At 37.4% G+C, this 25193-nt stretch overlaps 1 protein-coding gene across 3 annotated transcripts in view; it reads right to left on the reverse strand.

The window, feature by feature from the left end:
* The window catches only part of FGD4 (FYVE, RhoGEF and PH domain containing 4), a 222545-nt gene that overhangs the window by 163574 nt on the left and 33778 nt on the right, over positions 1-25193 (reverse strand). Inside the window, exon 1 of one of the 3 annotated variants that reach the window (XM_028164903.2) lies at positions 680-731. The exons of the other annotated variants lie outside the window; for them this stretch is intronic. The gene's annotated coding sequence lies outside the window, so the exon portion shown is untranslated. Of the gene's footprint in view, positions 1-679; positions 732-25193 lie in introns of those variants that run through there. 3 annotated transcript variants of the gene reach the window in all.

Genomic DNA, 25193 nt, shown 5'->3' on the forward strand with positions numbered 1-25193 from the left:
AGTCCATCCTATGGATGACCATGATGGCATACAGGGAGCCTGGAGGCTTTCTGCATCTTGAGAATAGGGACAATAATAGTAAATCCCTCATAAGATGGTAGCATTATTCTTCTAATTTTCACAGAACAGTGCTTAGAAGAGTTCTAGGCACATAGTAAACTCTCAATGTTACACTACCAACAAATTACATTTGGTAAATTTGTTCAATTACAAGTGCATCTGCCCTAAAAACAATAACTTCCAAAGAAAAAAAATTAAAAGAATATCAACTCATAAGCCTATTAATAGGGAACTGGTTTAAACAAATTGTAGTATAGCTATAAAGTGAAATACTATGCTGCCTTAAAAGAGATAATAAATAAAATAAAGGAAGAGGATTTTAAAAGATTTGATGTGGAAAATTTCTAATATAAGTGAAAAACCAAGTTGAAAAGAACATATAATTCCACTTTTAAAGTAAGTATATACTGTTGTATATGCATAGAAAAGAATCTGTTAGAAGCCACCAGACTAAACAGACACCACAATCTGGGTGGGAATTCCACTTTCTACATAATATACCACTATAACATTTGTTGCTGTTGTTGTCTTTTAACAGTAAGCACAAATGACTCTTATAATCGGAAAAACATTAATGTAAAGGCACACAGATCCTTCTTAAAACAAAGCATGCTTTTACCTGAATTTGTTCACAAGTTTTCAGTGCTCATTCTTATTCAGCACACAAGCAGCTCAGGTCTGTTTTTAGAACAGTGTCAGAAGCTGCTATATGAGCTGTTTCCTGTACTGGGCAGCTATTTTTAATTAATGAACATTTTGTTGTAAGAGTTCACTGGAAAAATAGAAACACCACCACTGCTGCAAGTTAAACTAAAGAAAGGTTTATTCTCTAAAATAAAATGAAAGATTTAAGTTATAAAAAAAGTACTCCACTTTAAAAAGTATTAAGGTATATAGTATTTAGTATTAAATATTTCCACTGTGATATTGAGATAGATTAGTTTCATTTAAAAATTCCTGAAGGAGCAGATCTAATTCTATTTACTTAGTTTCTCCTAAAAAAATAATACAGCATTCATATAGTGAGGACTCAAATGTGAGCTGTGGAAAAATCAGAGGTAAGAGAAAACAGGATGAATACAGAAATAGAATAAGATTGCTTTCAAACCAAATATTTATTAAGCAACAATGTGCAAAATGCTGCCCTACACTGACTAGAGAAAGTAAAATTGTGGCTACTCTATCTGTCAGTATGAACAGCAACAAAATCACCGTGTCCATTTTATTATTTTCTCCCAAGGTTTATATGAGATAATATGGCTCAAAAGATAGCTGCTATGTAAACAAATTATATTTTTCATCTATTCAGTTGTTCAACCCATGGGTCACGTAGCACGACAAGGAGTCCTCTGGAGAGCCAGCAGCAGTGAGAGTAGGTGAGAATTCAATGGCTGGGTAGCAGAACAAGAATTCCCAGATCCCACCCAAGCCATCCTCCCATAGAATGAAGATGGGATTTTCCTGTAAACCTAAGAGAAGGTTCTAAGAAGGCCTCACTGCACTGGGTATGATTATGTGCAGTCCAGTCACAAAAAGAAAGGTTTATTGTTCTCTTGCCAACCTATAATCCTCACGACAGGTGGCAATCCACCCAATTATGCTAAGCTCTACCCACACCCTCTTCACTCACCACATCCCTAAATTCCGTGCATTTGTAAACTGCTTCACAATTTTTTAAGTGCTTTCTTATCCATTAATTTGATTCAGAAAGGTTATAAGATTTCTTCCTAGTGTGTTTAGTTAAAATTGTTTGCATTTGAGAGAAGTTCTGAGAATGGGATAGGTTCAACATCTGGCTCCCAAGTGGTGGTGAGGGCTCCCAATATCCTCTAAGGAGGCCTTGCTTTAGCATGTCCCATGGCGGGGTGTGGGGGGAGGTATTAATACTATGCATCAACTTGGAGGGTGTTTTGGATAACATAAACATTTAAACCAGTGAACTGTGAGTTAGCAGACTGCCTTCCATAATGTGGGTGGGCCTCATCCAATCAGCTGACAGCCTGAATAGAACAAAAAGACTGGCCTCCCTGAGCAAAAGAGAATTCTTCAGCAGACTGCCTATGGACTCCATCTGCACCACTGGCTCTCCTGGGTCTCTGCCTGTTGGCCTTTGGACTGGAGCTGCACCACCAGCTCTCCTGGGTCTCAAGCCTGCCAACCGACACTGCAGACTTGGACTTGCCAGCCTCCATAAACACATGAGCCAATTCCTTATAATATATATGTGTATACACACAACCTATTAGTTCTGTCTTTTTAGAGACTCCTGACTAATACAGAGGGTCCTGCAGTTTAATAACTACACAGGAAGAGCCACTCAATGAGGGACAAGTGGCTTCTCCTGACTAGGGGATGCCTGACCTTTCTCCCTACCATGGTGCTCTCCAGAAAACCATACTGTTTAGGGATGCATGAATATGCCTGGAATGGATACACACCTTATTATTCCTTAATTACTAGATTCCTGAGAAATGAGTCCTGAAAGCAATTCACACTCTGCTCAAAGCTTAAAAACACAAATATAACATAAAAATCACATAATTAGCTAGACAAGTCTCAGCAATGACCTGCTGAAGTCATTGTGGAAATGAGAGTAAAAGAAAAAAGGTAAAGGTGACAGTGTAGGAAGTACAGTGACGTCTGATTTGGGGCATCACACACATTATTCTCCCTCATAAGTGATTGAATTATTCATGCCTGCCTCAAAACACCCCAATATTATCAAATATCTACCTAAATACTTATGGAACTTCTCTATCCAGTTCTCAAACCTTCACCAACATTTACCATGGGTCACTTGCTTCACTAGACAAATGTACCACTTGTGGTTATGCTTCATCCTAACTTCCCGGATCCTCTTGAGGCTGTCTAGCCTGGCCCACCCTCTGCAGGCAGCAGCACCACAGGGGCGCCCTTTACCTCAGTCCTCTGATCTCTGACAGAGCTACTTCTACTTCTTGAGCTCTACTTCTGGCTCCTCCCACTCATCGTCCCATGAAGGTAGTGCTTACAGCCTACCCTGACAATTTACGTATTTGCACGTACTTTTCCTTCACCAAACCAATATTTTGAAATATTTTTGCATATAAGCTTTTAAAAAATATACTTTCTTTCACTTTCTACTGTCTTTACCTCCTTGTCTTTGCCTCTCGTTTCACAATGTATCCTTCCCCATGGCCACTGTACCTCTCCAGCTTTAATCCCTCCACAAAGTAGAGTTGTAGGTAGAACAGACATTATCACACAATTTAGAGGTGAGGACATAGGCAAAAAGAGACGAAATGACTTGTACAAGTTCAGACTGTAAATTAATGGTAAAACTACAATCAGGACCCGTTTTCTATTAACTCTTAGCTTAATGTCTGTTACACAGGATGGCAATACAACAGTTATTAAAAGCACCGGATCTCAAGTCAGATTATACCTGCTCCACTACTTATCAAACTGTGACCCTCAATATTAAGCTAAACTATTAGTGGTTTGGTTTCCTCACCTATAAAAACTGAAATAATAATGGTACTACCTTCACTGGGGTTTTGAGAAGATTTCATGACATAAAATGGGTAAAATACTTTGAACACTGCCTAGCACACAGGAAACTCTCAGTACACTTTATCCATTCTTCTTCTTATTATTATTTAATCAGCTTTTCAATGGGTATATAATATTAATGCTCTCCTCAAAATTGTCCTTTTTCTTTAATCTTTTGTAGAATCATGAATTTCAGCTGGATGAGATCAAACACACATAAAAACCAAGGCTAATCCACTGTTTATTTACATAGCATGTTTCACTGGGTCACATGCAAAATTTTAAGTGTTTAGCAAAAACTTTAAAAGAAACTTGGGGCAGAAAGGAAAATCACAACTTAAAGAATATTTCTACCAGTTATTGGCTATGTGAAATAGCTGGTAAGTGCAGAACTTTACTTAACCTTTCCCTCATGGGATTACTTTATTGAACACTGACAAAACAGTCTTGACACGGCTACATTCTAAACCCAAGTAACAAATGCAATGTGAGGTCCTCTTCCTCTGTCATTTTTAACCTTGGGTCTTTACCCAAAACACTCAATTACTCTGCCCACATGGATTAATGCCTCTGCAAAGAAGTGGGCAGGCGGTCAGAAGACCAGAGTTCTTATTTAAATTCCCACACAATCTTTTCAGATCTTAGTGTTGCCAACAATATCATCACCACATGCCCCCTTACTTCACAGACTTTTCAAAACAAAAACAGGAAAGATGACAAACCATAAAACATGGGTATTTACCACAGGTTTCCAGGTTTGCTGCACAGAGGAAAAAAATGTATTTATGGGGATAGTATCAACGTTCCTCCAAATGAAAGGCATCTTAAATATCTGAAGTACAAAGTTGAGAAGAATGGTTATTTACCTTTAAACAATGATAGTTGAATTATTCTTTCTTGTGCTATACTCTTTAAACTAATTTGTCTCCCAAAGAATTAGTATTTTAATTAGTACTTAGTACACAACAAAGGTACTCCTGACATTAACATTTTTAATTATGAAGGGTTTTGGTATGAAGATTTTTAGTAATAAGGCAGACCTGGTTGAAGCTTTACTCTCCCCTATAGTTATGTGACTTTGAACAAGCTTGCTAACCTCTTGAATCCTTGGATTTTATTTGCTTGTTTGTTTTTCAGTGGTGGTGGTGGTTTTGAATAAAGAAGAAGATTTCATCTCTTCTCTCACAGGGCTATGGGGAGCAAATGAGATCACACACCCCAGGTTATGAACAAGAACGCACCAGTCAACACTGCTGCCCTAGTCCATCAGCAGCTGAGGCAGCAATCTGTTTTATTCAAGTTTACACCTTATAGCACAGGGAACTATATTCAATATCCTAGGATAAACCATAATAGAAAAGAATATGAAAAACAATGTATATATGTGTATAACTGAGTGATTTTGCTGGATAGCAGAAATTAACACAACATTGTAAATCAACTATACTTCAACTAAAAAATTAAAAAAAACAAAACAAAACAATTCACACCTGAATTTCCTAAGCTGTCTCAAGTGGGTTTGTTAGGTGATATGAGTTAACACAAGCCCACTGATCCAAGAACTGAAAGAAGTAAGGTTAAAATTGACCCATGAAAGAAAAACAGGGTGAGTAAAAGTTTTAGCAAATATGTTGGCTGTGATTCACAGTACCTACATTGCATTTTCTTTCTGTTCTCACTGCCTTTAATCATAGCTATGGCACAACTAAGTGTGAGGTAAGCTAATGGAAATGTCAATACCCCTCAAGTACTATTGGAAGCACCAAGGTCTAGGATCCAAACTTACATGTTCTAAGAGGTATAACCTTCTCCTTTTGAACTTGACCCTGGATTTGCCAACCTGAAAGGTCTTTAGTTAAGATAGATAAACAAGCCCAAAACGAATGTTTTCTTATCTTTCTCTAAGGCAGAAGATTTTTTTAAACTGTGATCACATCTCCTTAGTGGGTCTGATAGAAAATAGCAGAGTATATAAACACACAGAAAGGATTAAGTTTTATTTCAGACACAAATACACATGCACATGGACACATAGAGTGTTGTACTGGGTTGTGGTTAAAATGTTTGAAAGCCACTATTAAGAAGAATAGTTATGGACTGTTCTCCTTCTGAAAATAAGTGGGAAAGCATTATGTATTCAGTTTCCACAGTAACACTACTTTTTTCAAAGTCCATTGCTGTGACAAAGAAAAGGAAGACAACTTAAAAGGCTGGACTCTTGAGAAGAAAGTGTTCCCCCTGACTTCAGCATGTTGGTTCCAGCTATCATTAATATGCCCAGATAACTAATATATTTTCAAAACAAGAGACAAACATGAGGGGAGAGGCAACTACAGAGGGAAAAACATTTTATTAATTTCAGGTATTATGCTTGGTTATATGCCAGGCACACGCATAGGCTTCCTCCTTCAATCTTCACAATTCTGTAAGCATCACAATGTGGTGGCTGCTATGACTTCATAGGTTTGCATTTTAAGTGACAATCTAATGAAGGTTGTTTTCTTATAGTCACAGGACTGGCAAGTTTGGTCATTACCACCTGTTGACCAGCCTGGTTTGGATTGTATCGGGGCCTACATTCAGGACTATGGAAAACCAGAAGTAGGATCCAGAACGTCTTCTAGTCTCTACTTTTTCCCATAAATAGACTGCACTTAAAAGAATAGCTTAACTGGCACAGAACTGTAATTCAAAGAACAAGACCAGCCAGTGACTTGCTGTGAGATCTTGTAAAAACCAACTTCTATGGACATCTATTTGTGCATCTATAAAATAAGGATAACACACACGCACTTCAACTTCGGTTGGTGTATGTCGAAGAAACCTGACTACGACCTGAGAAGACCAGTGAAGAGGGACCACTGAGCCTCGCAAAAGGTCCACTGAGTGGGCTCGCATCCAGAGCCACCCCAGGCTGCTGAGCACCCAGTGGAGCCCACGTCTGGCACAGGTGTGGGACCCCAACCCTACTGTCTTCGCAAAGTAGTCCTCATGTGAAACAAAATTTCTGCAAAGAAGATACACAGATTGCCAACAAACACATGAAAAGATGCTCAACATCACTAATTAGAGAAATGCAAATCAAAACTACAATGAGGTATCACCTCACACCAGTCAAAATGGCCATCATTAAAAAATATACAAACAATAAATGCTGGAGAGGGTGTGGAGAAAAGGGAACCCTCTAGTACTGTTGGTGGGAATGTAAATTGATACAGCCACTATGGAGAACAGTATGGAGGCTCTTAAAAAACTAAAAAAGAAAAAAACCTTAAACTAGAACTACCATACAACCCAGCAATCCCACTACTGGGCATATACCCTGAGAAAACCATAATTCAAAAAGAGTCATGTACCACAATCTTCATTGCAGCTCTACAGAACATGGAAGCAACCTAAGTGTCCATCGACAGATGAATGGATAAAGATGTGGCACATATATACAATGGACTATTACTCAGCCATAAAAAGAAATGAAATTGAGTTATTTGTAGTGAGGTGGATGGACCTAGAGTCTGTCATACAGAGTGAAGTAAGTCAGAAAAAGAAAAACAAATACTGTATGCTAACACATACATATGGAATCTAAAAAAAAAAGGTTCTGAAGAACCTAGGGGCAGGACAGCAATAAAGACACAGATGTAGAGAATGGACTTGAAGACACGGGGAGGGGGAAGGGTAAGCTGGGACGAAGTGAGAGAGTGGCATGGACATATATACACTACCAAATGTAAAACAGCTAGTGGGAAGCAGCCACATAGCACAGAGAGATCAGCTCAGTGCTTTGTGACCACCTAGGGGTGTCGGATAGGGAGGATGGGAGGGAGACGCAAGAGGGAGGAGATATGGGGATATATGTATATGTATAGCTGATTCACTTCGTTATAAAGCAGACACTAACACACCATTGTAAAGTAATTATTCTCCAATAAAGATGTTAAAAATAAATTAATTAAATTAAAAAAAAATAGGGATAACAGTGCCTTACCAACCTGATGGTAGAGCTTTGCAAACTTTCTAAAAGCTAAGGTTTTATGATTTATGCTTTTTTAAAAATTAATTAACTAATTTATTATTTGTCTGCGTCGGGTCTTAGCTGCAGCAAGTGGAATCTTCATTGTGGCACGCAGGCTCAGTAGTTGTGGTGCGCAGGCTTACTTTCCCCATGGCACCTGGGATCTTAGTTCCCCAACCAGGGATTGAACCCATGTCCCTCACATTAGAAGGCGGATTCTTAACCACTGGACTACCAGGGAAGTCACATGATTCATGCTTTTAAGATGACACATTCTAAACTCTAAATTCCATCACCAGAAACTTCATTTCCAGGGATAGAATTAAAATTAGTAGTACAGAAATAAACTCTAGGGCACAAGTTCTTTCCCTGTGGCACCCTGACTGGCCACACTCTACCTCCCAAGCCTGAAGTATGGCTAACGAGGCTTCCTAATCTTATAAATCTACCTAGAATTTTTGCCTCTATCTTGCCACCTAGTGGCAGCAGGATTCACACGACTATAGCAAATGTTGACTCCTGGTGCTCAAGAGGAAGAAGGGTTTGGGTCATTCCCTGAGCCAACAAATTCCTTCCTCAGTCACCAGGAAGGAGCCACAAACCTGGAAGCCCCGCTGTCCCTGCTGGAGTCTAGCCTTCAGATGCCTCCACCTTCCAAAGCTTGTCTTCATTAAGAGAAACTTCATTGTTAGATAGCCTCATCCACCAGAGGGCAGAGAGCAGAGCAAGAAGAACTACAATCCTGCAGCCTGTGGGAAAAAAACCACATTCACAGAAAGATAGACAAGATGAAATGGCAGAGGGCTATGTACCAGATGAAGGAACAAGAAAAAACCCCAGAAAAACAACGAAATGAAGTGGAGATACGCAACCTTACAGAAAAAGAATTCAGAATAATGATAGTGAAGATAATCCAGGACCTCGGAAAAAGAATGGAGGCAAAGATCGAGAAGATGCAAGAAATGCTTAACAAAGACGTAGAAGAATTAAAGAACAAACAAATAGAGATGAACAATACAATAACTGAAATGAAAACTACACTAGAAGGAATCAATAGCAGAATAACTGAGGCAGAAGAACGGATAAGTGACCTGGAAGACAGAATGGTGGAATTCAAAGTTGCAGAACAAAATACAGAAAAAAGAATGAAAAGAAATGAAGACAGCCTAAGAGACCTCTGGGACAACATTAAACACAACAACATTCACATTATAAGGATCCCAGAAGCAGAAGAGAGAGAGAAAGGACCAGAGAAAATATTTGAAGAGATTATAATCGAAAACTTCCCTAACATGGGAAAGGAAATAGCCACCCAAGTCCAGGAAGCGCAGCAAGTCCCATACAGGATAAACCCAAGGAGAAACATGCCGAGATACATAGTAATCAAACTGACAAAAATTATTGAAAGCACCAAGGGAAAAACGACAAATAACATACAAGGGAACTCCCATAAAGTTAACAGCTGATTTCTCAGCAGAAACTCTACAAGCCAGAAGGGAGTGGCATGATATACTTAAAGTGATGAAAGGGAAGAACCTACAACCAAGATTACTCTACCAGGCAAGGATCTCATTTAGATTCGATGGAGAAATCAAAAGCTTCACAAGCAAGCAAAAGCTAAGAGAATTCAGCACCACAAAATCAGCTCTACAACAAATGCTAAAGGAACTTCTCTAGGCAAGAAACACAAGAGAAAGAAAACACTTACAATAACAAACCCAAAACATTTAAGAAAATGGGAATAGGAACATACATATCGATAATTACCTTAAACGTGAATGGATTAAATACTCCAACCAAAAGACACAGGCTTGCTGAATGGATGCAAAAACAAGACCCATATATATGCTGTCTACAAGAGACCCACTTCAGACCTAGGGACACATACAGACTGAAAGTGAGGGGATGGAAAAAGATATTCCATGCAAATGGAAATCAAAAGAAAGCTGGAGTAGCTATACTCATATCAGATAAAATAGACTTTAAAATAAAGAATGTTACAAGAGACAAGGAAGGACACTACATAATGATCAAGGGATCAATCCAAGAAGAAGATATAACAATTATAAATATATATGCACACAACATAGGAGCACCTCAATACATAAGGCAACTGCTAACAGCTATAAAACAGGAAATCAACAGTAACACAATAATAGTGGGGGACTTTAACACCTCACTTACACCAATGGACAGATCATCCAAAATGAAAATAAGTAAGGAAACAGAAGCTTTAAATGACACAATAGACCACATAGATTTAATTGATATTTATAGGACATTCTATCCAAAAACAGCAGATTACACGTTCTTCTCAAGTGCGCACGGAACGTTCTCCAGGATAGATCACATCTTAGGTCACAAATCAAGCCTCAGTAAATTTAGGAAAACTGAACTCATATCAAGCATCTTTTCTGACCACAACGCTATGAGATTAGAAATGAATTACAGGGAAAAAAACATAAAAAACTCAAACACATGGAGGCTAAACACTACATTACTAAATATTCAAGATATCACTGAAGAAATCAAAGAGGAAATCAAAAAATACCTAGAGGCAAATGACAATGAAAACACGACGATCCAAAACCTATGGGATGCAGCAAAAGCAGTTCTAAGAGGGAAGTTTATAGCTATACAAGCCTACCTCAAGAAACAAGAAAAATCTCAAGTAAACAATCTAACCTTACACCTAAAGGAACTAGAGAAAGAAGAACAAACAAAACCCAAAGTTAGCAGAAGGAAAGAAATCATAAAGATCAGAGCAGAAATAAATGAAATAGAAACAAAGAAAACAATAGCGAAGATCAATAAAACTAAAAGCTGGTTCTTTGAGAAGATAAACAAAATTGATAAACCATTAGCCAGACTCATCAAGAAAAACAGGGAGAAGACTCAAATCAATAAAATTAGAAATGAAAAACGAGAAGTTACAACAGACACCACAGAAATACAAAGCATCCTAAGAGACTACTACAAGCAACTGTATGCCAATAAAATAGACAACCTGGAAGAAATGGACAAGTTTTTAGAAAGGTATAACCTTCCAAGACTGAACCAGGAAGAAACAGAAAATATGAACAGACCAATCACAAGTTATAAAATTGAAACTGTGATTAAAAATCTTCCAACAAACAAAAGTCCAGGACCAGATGGCTTCACAGGTGAATTCTATCAAACATTTAGAGAAGAGCTAACACCCATCCTTCTCAAACTCTTCCAAAAAATTGCAGAGGAAGGAACACTCCCAAACTCATTCTATGAAGCCACCATCCCCCTGATACCAAAACCAGACAAGGATACTACAAAAAAAGAAAATTACAGACCAATATCACTGATGAATATAGATGCAAAAATCCTCAACAAAATACTAGCAAACAGAATCCAACAACACATTAAAAGGATCAAACACCATGATCAAGTGGGATTATCCCAGGGATGCAAGGATTCTTCAATATACGCAAATCAATCAATGTGATACGCCATATTAACAAATTGAAGAAGAAAATCCATATGATCATCTCAATAAATGCAGAAAAAGCTTTTGACAAAATTCAACACCCACTTATGATAAACACCCTCCAGAAAGTGGGCATAGAGGGAACCTACCTCAACATAATAAAGGCCATATACGACAAATCCACAGCAAACATCATTCTCAATGGAGAAGAACTGAAAGCATTTCCTCTAAGATCAGGAACAAGTCAAGGATGTCCAGTCTCACCGCTATTATTCAACATAGTTTTGGAAGTCCTAGCCTCGGCACTCAGAGAAGAAAAAGAAATAAAAGGAATACAAATTGGAAAAGAAGAAGTTAAACTGTCACTGTTTGCAGATGACATGATACTATACATAGAGAATCCTAAAGATGCTACCAAAAACTACTAGAGCTAATCAATGAATCTGGTAAAGTAGCAGGATACAAAATTAATACACAGAAATCTCTTGCATTCCTATACACTAATGATGAAAAATCTGAAAGAGAAATTAAGGAAACACTCCCATTTACCACTGCAACAAAAAGAATAAAATACCTAGGAATAAACCTACCTAGGGAGACAAAAGACCTGTATGCAGAAAACTATAAGACACTGATGAAAGAAATTAAAGATGATACCAACAGATGGAGAGATATACCATGTTCCTGGATTGGAAGAATCAACATTGTGAAAATGACTATACTACCCAAAGCAATCTACAGATTCAATGCAATCCCTATCAAATTAACAATGGCATTTTTTCACAGAACTAGAACAAAAAATCTTAAAATTTTTATGGAGACACAAAAGACCCCGAATAGGCAAAGCAGTCTTGAGGGGAAAAAACGGAGCTGGAGGAATCAGACTCCCTGACTTCAGACTATACTACAAAGCTACAGTAATCAAGACAATATGGTACTGGCACAAAAACAGAAATATATATGAATGGAACAAGATAGAAAGCCCAGAGATAAACACACCCACCTATGGTCAACTAATCTATGACAAAGGAGGCAAGGATATACAACGGAGAAAAGACAGTCTCTTCAGTAAGTGGTGCTGGGAAAACTGGACAGCTACATGTAAAAGAATGAAATTAGAACACTCCCTAACACCATACACAAAAATAAACTCAAAATGGATTCGAGACCTAAATGTAAAACTCTTAGACGAAAACATAGGAAGAACACTCTTTGACATAAATCACAGCAAGACCTTTTTTGATCCACCTCCTAGAGTAATGGAAATAAAAACAAAAATACACAAATGGGACCTAATGAAACGTCAAAGCTTTTGCACAGCAAAGGAAACCATAAACAAGACGAAAAGACAACCCTCAGAATGGGAGAAAATATTTGCAAACGAATCAACGGACAAAGGATTAATCTCCAAAATATATAAACAGATCATGCAGCTCAATATTAAAAAAACAAACAACCCAATCCAAAAATGGGCAGAAGACCTAAATAGACATTTCTCCAAAGAAGACATACAGACGGCCACGAAGCACATGAAAAGATGCTCAACATCACTAATTATTAGAGAAATGCAAATCAAAACTACAATGAGGTATCACCTCACACCAGTTAGAATGGGCATCATAAGAAAAGCTACAAACAACAAATGCTGGAGAGGGTGTGGGGAAAAGGGAACCCTCTTGCACTGTTGGTGGGAATGTAAATTGATACAGCCACTATGGAGAACAGTATGGAGGTTCCTTAAAAAACTAAAAATAGAATTACCATATGATCCAGCAATCCCACTACTGAGCATATACCCAGAGAAAACCATAATTCAAAAGGACACATGCACCCCAATGTTCATTGCAGCACTGTTTACAATAGCCAGGTCATGGAAGCAACCTAAATGCCCATTGACAGCGAATGGATAAAGAAGATGTGATACATATATACAACGGAATATTACTCAGCCATAAAAAGGAACGAAATTGGGTCATTTGTTGAGACGTGGATGGATCTAGAGACTGTCATACAGAGTGAAGTAAGTCAGAAAGAGAAAAACAAATATCGTATATTAACGCATATATGTGGAACCTGGAAAAATGGTACAGATGAACCAGTTTGCAGGGCAGAAACTGAGACACAGATGTAGAGAACACACATATGGACAACAAGGGGGCAAAGTGGGGGTGGTGGGGGTGGTGGTGTGATGAATTTGGAGATTGGGATTGACATGTATACACTGATGTGTATAAAATTGATGAATAATAAGAATCTGCTGTATAAAAAAATAAAAATAAAATTCAAATATTAAAAAAAAGTGTACAAGACAGTTACAAGAGTTTACAGTTCCTTGATAAAATATATGTATATATGCATATATACACATATGTATATACATACATATAAAAAAAATGAGAAACTTCATTATCAGAGAAGCCATCAATTTGCAAACTTTTTTTAATGGTAAAATATAACATATAGATGGGGTCTTAAAGAGACTTAAAGACCCGTACAACTAAAAAGTGAACTTTTCTTAGAATTTATCCATGGATTAGACTCAAGGCCACTGTGCTACACATCTCTGGGGGGCAAGATGGGGCATTCACAACTTAGCTTATGTTAACAGCACCCCACCCTGATGAGACTGGCTACTACTCAATACATCTCTGCATTTACTAAGCAAAACTTGTCAGGGCTCCCCCTTAACTGCTTTCTTTGTATCAGGAGCCTCCTTGCCTTTTTTTTTTTTTTTTTTAACATCTTTATTGAAGTATAATTGCTTCACAATGGTGTGTTAGTTTCTGCTTTATAACAAAGTGAATCAGCTACACATATACACACGTTCCCATATCTCCTCCCTCCCGCATCTCCTTCCCTCCCACCCTCCCCATCCCACCCCCCCAGGCGGCCACAAAGCACCGAGCTGATCTCCCTGTGCTATGCGGCTGCTTCCCACTAGCTATCTATTTTACATTTGGTAGTGTATATGTCCATGAAACTCTCTCACCCTGTCACATCTCACCCCTCCCCCTCCCCATATCCTCAAGTCCATTCTTTAGTAGGTCTGTGTCTTTATTCCCATCTTGCCACTAGGTTCTTCATGAACTTTTTTTTTTCCTTAGATTCCATATATATGTGTTAGCATACTGTATTTGCTTTTCTCTTTCTGACTTACTTCACTCTGTATGACAGACTCTAACTCCATCCACCTCATTACAAATACCTCCATTTCATTTCTTTTTATGGCTGAGTAATATTCCATTGTATATATGTGCCACATCTTCTTTATCCATTCATCCGATGATGGACACTTAGGTTGCTTCCATGTCCTGGCTATTGTAAATAGAGCTACAATGAACATTTTGGTACATGACTCTTTTTGAATTATGGTTTTCTCAGGGTATATGCCCAGTAGTGGGATTGCTGGGTCATATGGTAGTTCTATTTTTAGTTTTTTAAGGAACCTCCATACTGTTCTCCATAGTGGCTGTATCAATTTACATTCTCACCAACATTGCAAGAGTGTTCCCTTTTCTCCACACCCTCTCCAGCATTTATTGTTTCTAGATTTTTTGATGATGGCCATTCTGAGCGGTGTGAGATGATACCTCATTGTAGTTTTGATTTGCATTTCTCTAATAATTAATGATGTTGAGCATTCTTCCATGTGTCTGTTGGCCATCTGTATATCTTCTTTGGAGAAATGTCTATTTAGGTCTTCTGCCCATTTTTGGATTGGGTTGTTTGTTTTTTTGTTATTGAGCTGCGTGAGCTGCTTGTAAGTCTTGGAGATTAATCCTTTGTCAGTTGCTTCATTTGCAAATATTTTCTCCCATTCTGAGGGTTGTCTTTTGGTCTTGTTTATGGTTTCCTTTGCTGTGCAAAAGCTTTTAAGTTTCATTAGGTCCCATTTGTTTATTTGTGTTTTTATTTCCATTTCTCTAGGGGCTGGGTCAAAAAGGATCTTGCTGTGATTTATGTCATAGAGTGTTTTGCCTATGTTTTCCTCTAAGAGTTTGATAGTGTCTGGCTTTACACTTAGGTCTTTAATCCATTTTGAGTTTATTTTTGTGTATGGTGTCAGGGAGTGTTCTAATTTCATACTTTTACATGTACCTGTCCAATTTTCCCAGCACCACTTATTGAAGAGGCTGTCTTTTCTCCACTGTATATGCCTGAACATTCTCCAGGATAGATCATATCTTGGGTCACAAATCAAGCCTTGGTAAATTTAAGAAAATTGAAATCGTATCAAGTATCATTTCCGACCACAACGCTATGAGACTAGGTATCAATTACAGGAAAAGATCTGTAAAGAATACAAACACATTGGGCTTCCCTGGTGGCGCAGTGGTTGAGAATCTGCCTGCTAATGCAGGGGACACGGGTTCGTGCCCTGGTCTGGGAAGATACCACATGCCGCGGAGCAACTAGGCCCGTGAGCCACAACTACTGAGCCTGCGCGTCTGGAGCCTGTGCTCCGCAACAAGAGAGGCCGCGATAGTGAGAGGCCCGTGCACCATGATGAAGAGTGGCCCCCGCTTGCCGCAACTACAGAAAGCCCTAGCACAGAAACGAAGACCCAACATAGCAATCAATCAATCAATAAATAAATAAATCTTTAAAAAAAAAAAAAAGAATACAAACAAATGGAGGCTACAAAATACACTACTTAATAACGAAGTGATCACTGAAGAAAGCAAAGGGGAAATCAAAAAATACCTAGAAACAAATGACAATGGAGACACGACGACCCAAAACCTATGGGATGCAGCAAAAGCAGTGCTAAGAGGGAAGTTTATAGCAATACAAACCTACATCAAGAAACAGGAAACATCTCGAATAAACAACCTAATCTTGCACCTAAAGCAATTAGAGAAAGAAGAGCAAAAAAACCCCAAAGCTAGCAGAAGGAAAGAAATCATAAAGATCAGATGAGAAATAAATGAAAAACAAATGAAGGAAACAATAGCAAAAATCAATGAAACTAAAAGCTGGTTCTTCGAGAAGATAAACAAAATTGATAAACCATTAGCCAGACTCATCAAGAGAAAAAGGGAGAAGACTCAGATCAATAGAATTAGAAATGAAAAAGGAGAAGTAACCACTGACACTGCAGAAATACAAACGATCATGAGAGATTACTACAAGCAACTCTATGCCAATAAAAGGGACAACCTGGAAGAAATGGACAGATTCTTAGAAATGCACAACCTACCGAGACTGAACCAGGAAGAAATAGAAAATATGAACAGACCAATCACAAGCACTGAAATGGAAACTGTGATTAAAAACCTTCCAACAAACAAAAGCCCAGGACCAGATGGCTTCACAGGCGAATTCTATCAAACATTTAGAGAAGAGCTAACACCTATCCTTCTCAAACTCTTCCAAAATATTGCAGAGGGAGGAACACGCCCCAACTCATTCTACGAGGCCACCATCACCCTGATACCAAAACCAGACAAAGATGTCACAAAGAAAGAAAACTACAGGCCAATATCACTGATGAACATAGATGCAAAAATCCTCAACAAAATACTAGCAAACAGAATCCAACAGCACATTAAAAGGATTATACACCATGATCAAGTGGGGTTTATTCCAGGAATGCAAGGATTCTTCAATATATGCAAATCAATCAACGTGATACATCATATTAACAAATTGAAGGAGAAAAACCATATGATCATCTCAATAGATGCAGAGAAAGCTTTCGACAAAAGTTAACACCCATTTATGATAAAAGCCCTGCAGAAAGTAGGCATAGAGGGAACTTTCCTCAACATAATAAAGGCCATATATGACAAACCCACAGCCAACATTGTCCTCAATGGTGAAAAACTGAAACCATTTCCACTAAGATCAGGAACAAAACAAGGTTGCCCACTCTCACCACTATTATTCAACATAGTTTTGGAAGTGTTAGCCACAGCAATCAGAGAAGAAACAGAAATAAAAGGAATCCAAATCGGAAAAGGCGAAGTAAAGCTGTCACTGTTTGCAGATGACATGATACTATACATAGAGAATCCTAAAACTGCCACCAGAAAACTACTAGAGCTAATCAATGAATTTGGTAAAGTAGCAGGATACAAAATTAATGCACAGAAATCTCTTGCATTCCTATATACTAATGATGAAAAATCTGAAAGTGAAATTAAGAAAACACTCCCGTTTACCATTGCAACAAAAAGAATAAAATATCTAGGAATAAACCTACCTAAGGAGACAAAAGACCTGTATGCAGAAAATTATAGGACACTGATGAAAGAAATTAAAGATGATACAAATAGATGGAGAGATATACCATGTTCTTGGATTGGAAGAATCAACATTGTGAAAATGACTCTACTACCCAAAGCAATCTACAGATTCAATGCAATCCCTATCAAACTACCACTGGCATTTTTCACAGAACTAGAACAAAACATTTCACAATTTGTATGGAGACACAAAAGACCCCGAACAGCCAAAGCAATCTTGAGAACGAAAAATGGAGCTGGAGGAATCAGGCTCCCCGACCTCAGACTATATTACAAAGCTACAGTAATCAAGACAGTTTGGTACTGGCACAAAAAGAGAAATATAGATCAATGGAACAGGATAGAAAGCCCAGAGATAAACCCACACACATATGGTCTCCTTGCCTTAAAAGCTAAGATCTAGAAATGTTTGCTTACTAAGAAAAAAATTCTTCAAACAAACTTCTAACAGAACCCTTGTTACTAAGGTGTCAAATTGGCTCTAGCTTTCTACAGCTCTCAGCTGGCTCCCACTTAACACTCAAAATAGAAAAGGTCTCTGTGAGCGGTCCCCTCATGGTTAGCCAAAAACGGATAAAGCAGCATAGGGTTATGTAGGACATTTCATTTCCTCAAGTTGCCCCTTCTCCTAAAGGAGGAAAGGAAACACAGCAGCTATCCCCTTTGCATCTTTTTAAATTAACTGCTTCACTGAGAGGCAGAAAAGTTCAGAAAAAGAGAAATAGAGGAAAAAGGAATCTACTATTATTAAGAATCTATATCAACTATATTTCAATTTAAAAAGCCAACTACATTTAAAAAAAAATCTAATATGTGACAGACACCAAGCTAAGGCTTTTTTATATTGTATATAGGTTATCTTTTTCAAGAAAAAGTACAGCAATGGTACCAGAGTCAGAGATCAATCCCCTCTTTGTCAGTTACTAGGGGTACAACCTTGAAAAGCCTGTTATTTATATTCTCTGAAGCCTAGCTTTCGCCAGTGTAAAATGGGGATTAATACATTCTATTTTTACTAAACAGCAAAGCACTGTGCCAGGCAAGTGTTGACTGTATTCTCTCCCTAACTATCGCCCTGCTTCTACTTAAAACAATGGGGAAGGGGTGGGGGTTGGAGAGTCCCAAGCATTTTTGCACTGATAAACTGCCTCCAGCCTTTTGTCTATTTTTAGAAATATTTGGAATTAAGTTTCATTTAAAATAAGAGTACATAGTGGCTTCCTCAAAGATCAAAAAGAAGGCAAATGTTAGTGCATGGTAGGAGTCCAATGGCATTGATTTAAAAGGTAAGCAAACCCTGGAGAGAATGTATAAGCAAATAGTAAAAATTAATGGCCTTGAACCAGAAAAGGGAGAGAGTCAAATCCAGGAGAAAACAATGTAATAATAGCAATTAACTACTGAGCACTTAAAAGTTTTGCATGCACACTGTATTTGATACTCACCAGAAAAGGCCAACCATGGAAAAAGCTGTGAAGGCTTTTAAAGCTGCCACATTGGAAATGGAAAAGTAACTTCTCTACCAATTTTCCTATGACAAATATGTAGTGTTTACTTGTTATTAACCACCTGATATAATGCAGAAACCAAACCAAATCCATAACTAAAAAAGTCACAGTGAAAACCTTTAAAAAGCCCAAAAGGAAGGATAACAGTCACAGGGCAAAGGGCAAAAACTGGAAACAAGAGAAGCAGATACTTCCATTTTAAATGCACAACATTCTTGAAATTGCCCCAGGAAGGTGTCTGCTTCCTTTATAGCATCTCCCAGTGCTCTGTGCAAATATGTGGATTCAAATTCCACTCTGCTAGTTGTATAAATTTACAGCAGATAAATAAACTACCTGGCAAAAAGACATCAGAAGAATCAGAGACACAGATGAATAAATTGAATTATTACTATTAAACTCAACAGGTAAAAGCCTCTTATGCATTGTGGCATTTTTCTGTTAGCTTCTAAGACTGAAGAAAGAAAATCTTTTGAAAGTTTTTGTTACAAGCCTGGAGATACATGAATCATAAGTGGCCATGAAAATCTTTACCTGAAAAGGGCAAAAAAAAAAAAATCAGTAAATTTGTATTTATACAAGTTTTAATTGCTTGAATAGTTATAGTTTTTCCCACATGATCCTGATTCAAAATATGATAATTTCCCAAGAGTAAAATATTTTTTCCTAACTGAATATTTTATTATCAAACACAAACTTAGAAGAATCAGTATTAACTCTGAACACGATGAATAAGTTATGGACCCCCAGACACAGAAACAACACACATCACGTATGGATTAGATGTCTCATCTAATAGGTAGGGTAATATGATAGGTAGGGTTACTATACATATAACTTCATTAAAAATTCACTAGTAATCTACTGGAGAAAATGAGTTACTTATATTCTTTATCTCAGCTAATAGCATTTTCAAATGCCCAGTTATTCAATAGAAACAATATGTAGAAAGAGTGTGGGTTTTTTTTTTTTAGTTATTTTTTTATTGAAGTATAGTTAAAATATTATATTAGTTTCAGGTGTACGACATAGTAATTTGATATTTTTATAGATTATATTCTGATAGAATAATTTTTCACATGTTGAGGTTTGAGAAGTCATTCTGACTTATACATGATTTAACTTAAACTTTATGCTAATTGGTACAGCCTGTTTTGGAGCATGGGTTTTAAAGTAAGAGACCTAGGCTGAAATACTGAATCTGAAACACAGTAATTGTGATCTTGGGCAAGGTATTGAACTTCTCTGAGCCTCAGTTTTGCCATCTATAAAATGGCAATATCTACTTCACAGGAAAACCATTATCATTATATCACATGATATATGCAAAAGAAACTACATAGTCTATTAATACCTAGTGGAATCTAAATAGATCCTTACATGACCTCTTTACCTTAGTTTTTCAGCATCTTTCTCTACGCCAGTCATCTCAAATTTTTTTCATCATACAACCCATTAAAACTTTTGACTCTGCACCCCAGGAATGTACATTTATAAATTCTGTACTATGTACTATTGTGCTATTACAAAATACACAAAAATAGAACTTTTAACAAGATGATTCAGAGACAACATGAAAAGCAGTTTTAAATATTAGCCTCATAGTATTAGTTAATACTATTTCAAGGCATGATAAAACTTAAGCCAAAATTCATACTTAACAAAAGTAGATGTAAATTCAGACTTCAAAGAATCTTCGTGGTAATTCTGATTTTTTTTGGGGGGGGGTCACCTTCTTGTCCTATTTGGTTAGACAGTCTGATTGTTTTTACATCATAATATGACTCAGAGTTACCAGAAGTATAAGCTGTACTGTTTACTTACTGTTCATGTGTCTTGTATTCTTAGGCTTATCTTCAAAATGTGGTTTCTTTAAGAGAGCCTTTGAATTTGATATCATGTATCATTTTATGAGAGTTTAGTTAAAGCTAAACAATATATCCTGTAATCCTGTAAATCCACTAAACCAAGCACATATAAACTACAATGTTTAGCAAAATGCTAAAAAGAAAGGGCAAAAAAGGCCTGCCATCCCTCTGAGTCATGGAATTGCCATTCTCCTTTCAGGAAGCCTTCCCTACCATATGGGATGTGACATGTGGCACTGTGACATTCAGACTAGGAAGTCACCATCAACATATAAAATTATGATTTTCAACATGTATAATAGACGTTAGTAAGGCTTATTTTTTAAACAATAAACAGAAGTTCTAATATTTTCTCCCAACACCTGGATTGTCTTACATACCTTGTGTATATACATCCTACACCCCACTTGGCCTTCAAATCTTAAAACAGCCTCCTGACCAATGTCAGCCTCTCCCCTCCTCCAGTCTATCTTCTACACTGCTTACAACTGTTCCTTTCTAAATTATAAATCTGATCATTACCCACTCCCTCTCAGAAATCCTCAATGGCACTACTGTTTAGCATGGCATAAAAAGTCTAGTTCCTAACTCATGTACATACAGCTTCATCTCTTATCAGTGCTCACACTATGCCTTATTTTGGAGTCCCACCAAAAGGTTAGATGTTTTTCCCAAACATGGTCTCACACACCTTCCTTCATTCAGCAAGCATTTATTGGCTACCTACTATATACCAAGCACTGGGGAAGATAAGACTAGTCATTGCCCTTGAAGGCACCAGTCTCCCAACATGACAATCAAGTAAATAAAATTACAGCATAATGTGAAAAGTACTCTGATGGAGATTTATACCAAGTACGTACTGTGGAAGTCTGGGGTCAGGAACGCTTCTTGGTGTTGCCAGAGCTGTGCGAGGTCTTTGCTCAAAACCTGCCAACACCCACCTTTACCAGGAGTTAACACAAATCTTTAAGTCAAAGGATCCAGAGATTCAAAAAAAAAAGAAAAAAAAGGAAGCTACAAACAAAAAAACAGACAGAGCCATCTGGAACCAAGAAGGTAAGGAACCTGACGTGCAACAGACCCCAAGTCTCCTTATATGCTGATTTTACTACCGGCAGCCATGACAGGCCATTAAGGACCAAAAAAGGTAAAAAGGGGGTGGCACTCTACTCCTTCAAAAAGCCCTGCCCCTTCCCCTGGTAGACTAAAGCATAATGTCTCCCCATCATTAGCCTCACTCCACTTCCCTTTGTCTTTACTCTTTAAAATTAAATCCCTCTCGTCTCGTAGGTTGATCTGTGAACAGTTCCCGCTTCTCTATTCTTTGGTCACTGAACAAAGCTTGTGCTGCATCAATCTCAGCTTCAGTTTTGTTATTCGGCTGCTCGAACCCAATCCAAAAAGGAACCATCCCCTGCCGCCTCAGCTGCAGAGACATTTGCTCCTTGTATCATGTAGGTGCTATTCCTTCACCCAGATTATACTTACCTACCTTATTCCTTGTATGATAACCTCTTACTAATCCTTCAAAAATGTAAATTTTTACTTCATAAACTGCCCTGGAAAGATGTGGTCTCTTCTTCCCAGAAGCTCCTGTATCACTCTGTCATGCTGTTATAACACCTACTGCTATTTCATAATGACATCTTCAAAACAAGTTTTGTACAAAGGAAATCTTCAAATGTTAGTTAGGGGAAACCTGCAAAATAATAACTCCACTTAATGACAATTATCAAATTTTTAAAGATAAGATTAACCATTCAAGAAATATACTTGCTCCTCAGGGGTTTTACGTTTCCAACCTTCAATGAAAGTATAATATACACAGAGAAAAGTGCTCATATAATGCTCAGTGGATTTTCACACACTGAAAACACTCCACCAGCCTTGCACCCATCCTTAGGTCTTTATGAGTCCCAGCAACTATCTGACCATCCATTTTTAGACACTATGAAACTGATAATCTAGTTTTTAACCATTGGAGCTGCTTTAAAATAAGAACTCTTTCTTTTAAATATCAAATTGAGAATTCAAAGAACAGAAAAATTATAGCAGGAAAATATTTTGTGAATAAATATGACACTTTAAGTAAGCTGCACAGTCAATGTTTTCATTTCTCATATTGATCTAAGATAGTGTAATTTATGTCAAAACAAATATCTTTTTTCTTGAAAATACTTTGATTTTTAAATGCATATGCTTCCTTTTTCAAATCTTTATTTTTGTTGAAGGAGATAAATCCGAATGTAGAAGTATCTTTAAGTGCCTTAAAAATATTTTTTATGATCCTTATAATAGCAATAGTCAAACATTCTCAAATAACCACAATTTACCAACCAAACTGATAACCTCTTTCAAATAACCATCTGCTGGCCCAGCTCTTCCTGCTGTCTAAATCCTTGAAAATTTTTAATTTTAATAAGTCAGTGACTCAAGAGATTTCTGAAAGTATCATCACTCCTGTTGATAATTTCTAGCCAATTATATGAAGAAAGGACCAGCAATTTCAGTACAAGACCTGACTTCTTTAACTAGCAGAGAAACTTCAGCAAACTTAAGCAAATCCCTTAAATTCTATGAGCCTGTTTCATTGTAAAAATGAAAATTACATTAGTGAAGAATAAGTAAATGCTTCTCAAACAAAAAAGCTCCCTCCAAATTCAGTTATACTGTCTGTGAAGTATTGCTGTTAAATCTAGAACAATGAATATAAAGTTCGAAGCGGTATGATAGCGCCATTGATTTTTTGGGTCACCTTAAATCGAGTCATTAAATCTCTCTGGGCCTCATTGGTAAGTAAGAACACTGGACCAGATCACTAGTTGTAGTTAATTATTGGGTAATGGAGTACTTGAAATTCATGATGCTCTTTGCAGAACATGTTCTTGTAAAATATTGATTTACCAGCTAAGTTCAGTTTTATCACACACAAGGGACTTATTAGCAGAAAATATAATTATACCTATTAGAAATTTTAAAAATTACAGCCACAGCAAACAAGGTCACAAAAAATAAGCTGTTTGAATACAAATTAATTTTCCCATTCATTTGTATTCATTTGTGCAAGTACAAATTTCACCTTGAATTCAGTTAGTGCTCCCAAGCAGACTGATAAAAATGGCAGGAAATGATTAAAAAAAAAAAAAACATTGAGTGAAAAAAATGTAAATGAAGAAATTCTATTAATTATCTAATTAACAGAAAGGAAAGCAATCCTGTCATTATTTAATTTAATTATTAATCATTTAGTTATTTAATTTCAATTGCAGAACTCCTGACTCCAGCTCCTGGGAACAGAGCTAGAGGAAGGAAGCACAGGACGCTCTCCAAGGTCCCTTTCAGCCCTAGGACTCTGGTTTCCACTGAAATTTGCATTCTATTTGTATATGCTACATGCTGTTCTGGGTGCAAATAACGATATAATACTTTTAATAGTGCCTAATAAGCTGATTATTTTTAATGAAATAGTCCAGCACACTCATACATAAACACATACCCACAAAACTCAACCCTTGAGTGCTGGGTCCACCGAAGACATCTTGAAGCTCAGTGAATACTGTACCAGTGCATATTATTCCATATTAATTTGACAGACCAAGTAAGACTGTCTTTTCTTGCAAAAGACCCTAGCGATTAGATGTTAGAAATTTCCCTCCACAATCTATACACACTATGGCGTATTTGTGATGTATGCTTGTGGCACTGGATAGAGTAGTTCCAAAATGAGGACAGTTTTTTTTTTTTGCGGGGGGGGGGGGAAGGGGGCGCTGCGGAGCATGCAGAATCTTAGTTCCCTGACCAGGGATCGAACCTGCGCTCCCTGCATTGGAAGCATGGCGTCCTAACCACTGGGCTGCCAGGGAATTCCCAAGGGCTACCGGAAGTTGATTTTTTTTTTTTTTTTTTTGGTTGCGTCACATGGCATGTGGGATCTAGTTCCCTGACCAGGGACCAGGGATCGAACCTGTGCCCCCTGCAATGGAAGTGCGGAGTCTTAACAACTGGACCACCAGGGACGTCCAGAGGACAGTTTTAAGTGGTAAGAAAAGTAATCTAGTTACTGTAGTTCCCCATCTTAAGATGATCGTGACACCTTTAGGCATTATTATTTCAGTGGTAGTGGTCCTGAATTAAGTTAGTGGACAAAAATAACCCTAGACACACTTTGGCTAAAATATAAAATATTTCACAATAATTCTCCTTCACGTAACTGATTTCTAGTTAAAAACAGAAAAGAAAACTTATGGTTACCCAAGGGGAGACGGAGAGTGGGAGGGACAAATTAAGAGGATGGTATTGACAGATATAAACTACTATACATAAAATATATAAGCAATAAAGATTTACTGTATAGTACAGGGAATTATATTCACTATCTTGTTAATAACCTATAGTGGAATATAATCTGAAAAAAAAAATAACTGAATCACTACGCTGTACACTTGAAACTAACACAATATTGTAAATCAACTACACTTCAATTTAAAAAATCTAAAAACA

This window comes from Balaenoptera acutorostrata, chromosome 11 (assembly GCF_949987535.1).
Source record: "Balaenoptera acutorostrata chromosome 11, mBalAcu1.1, whole genome shotgun sequence".
NCBI lineage: Eukaryota > Metazoa > Chordata > Mammalia > Artiodactyla > Balaenopteridae > Balaenoptera > Balaenoptera acutorostrata.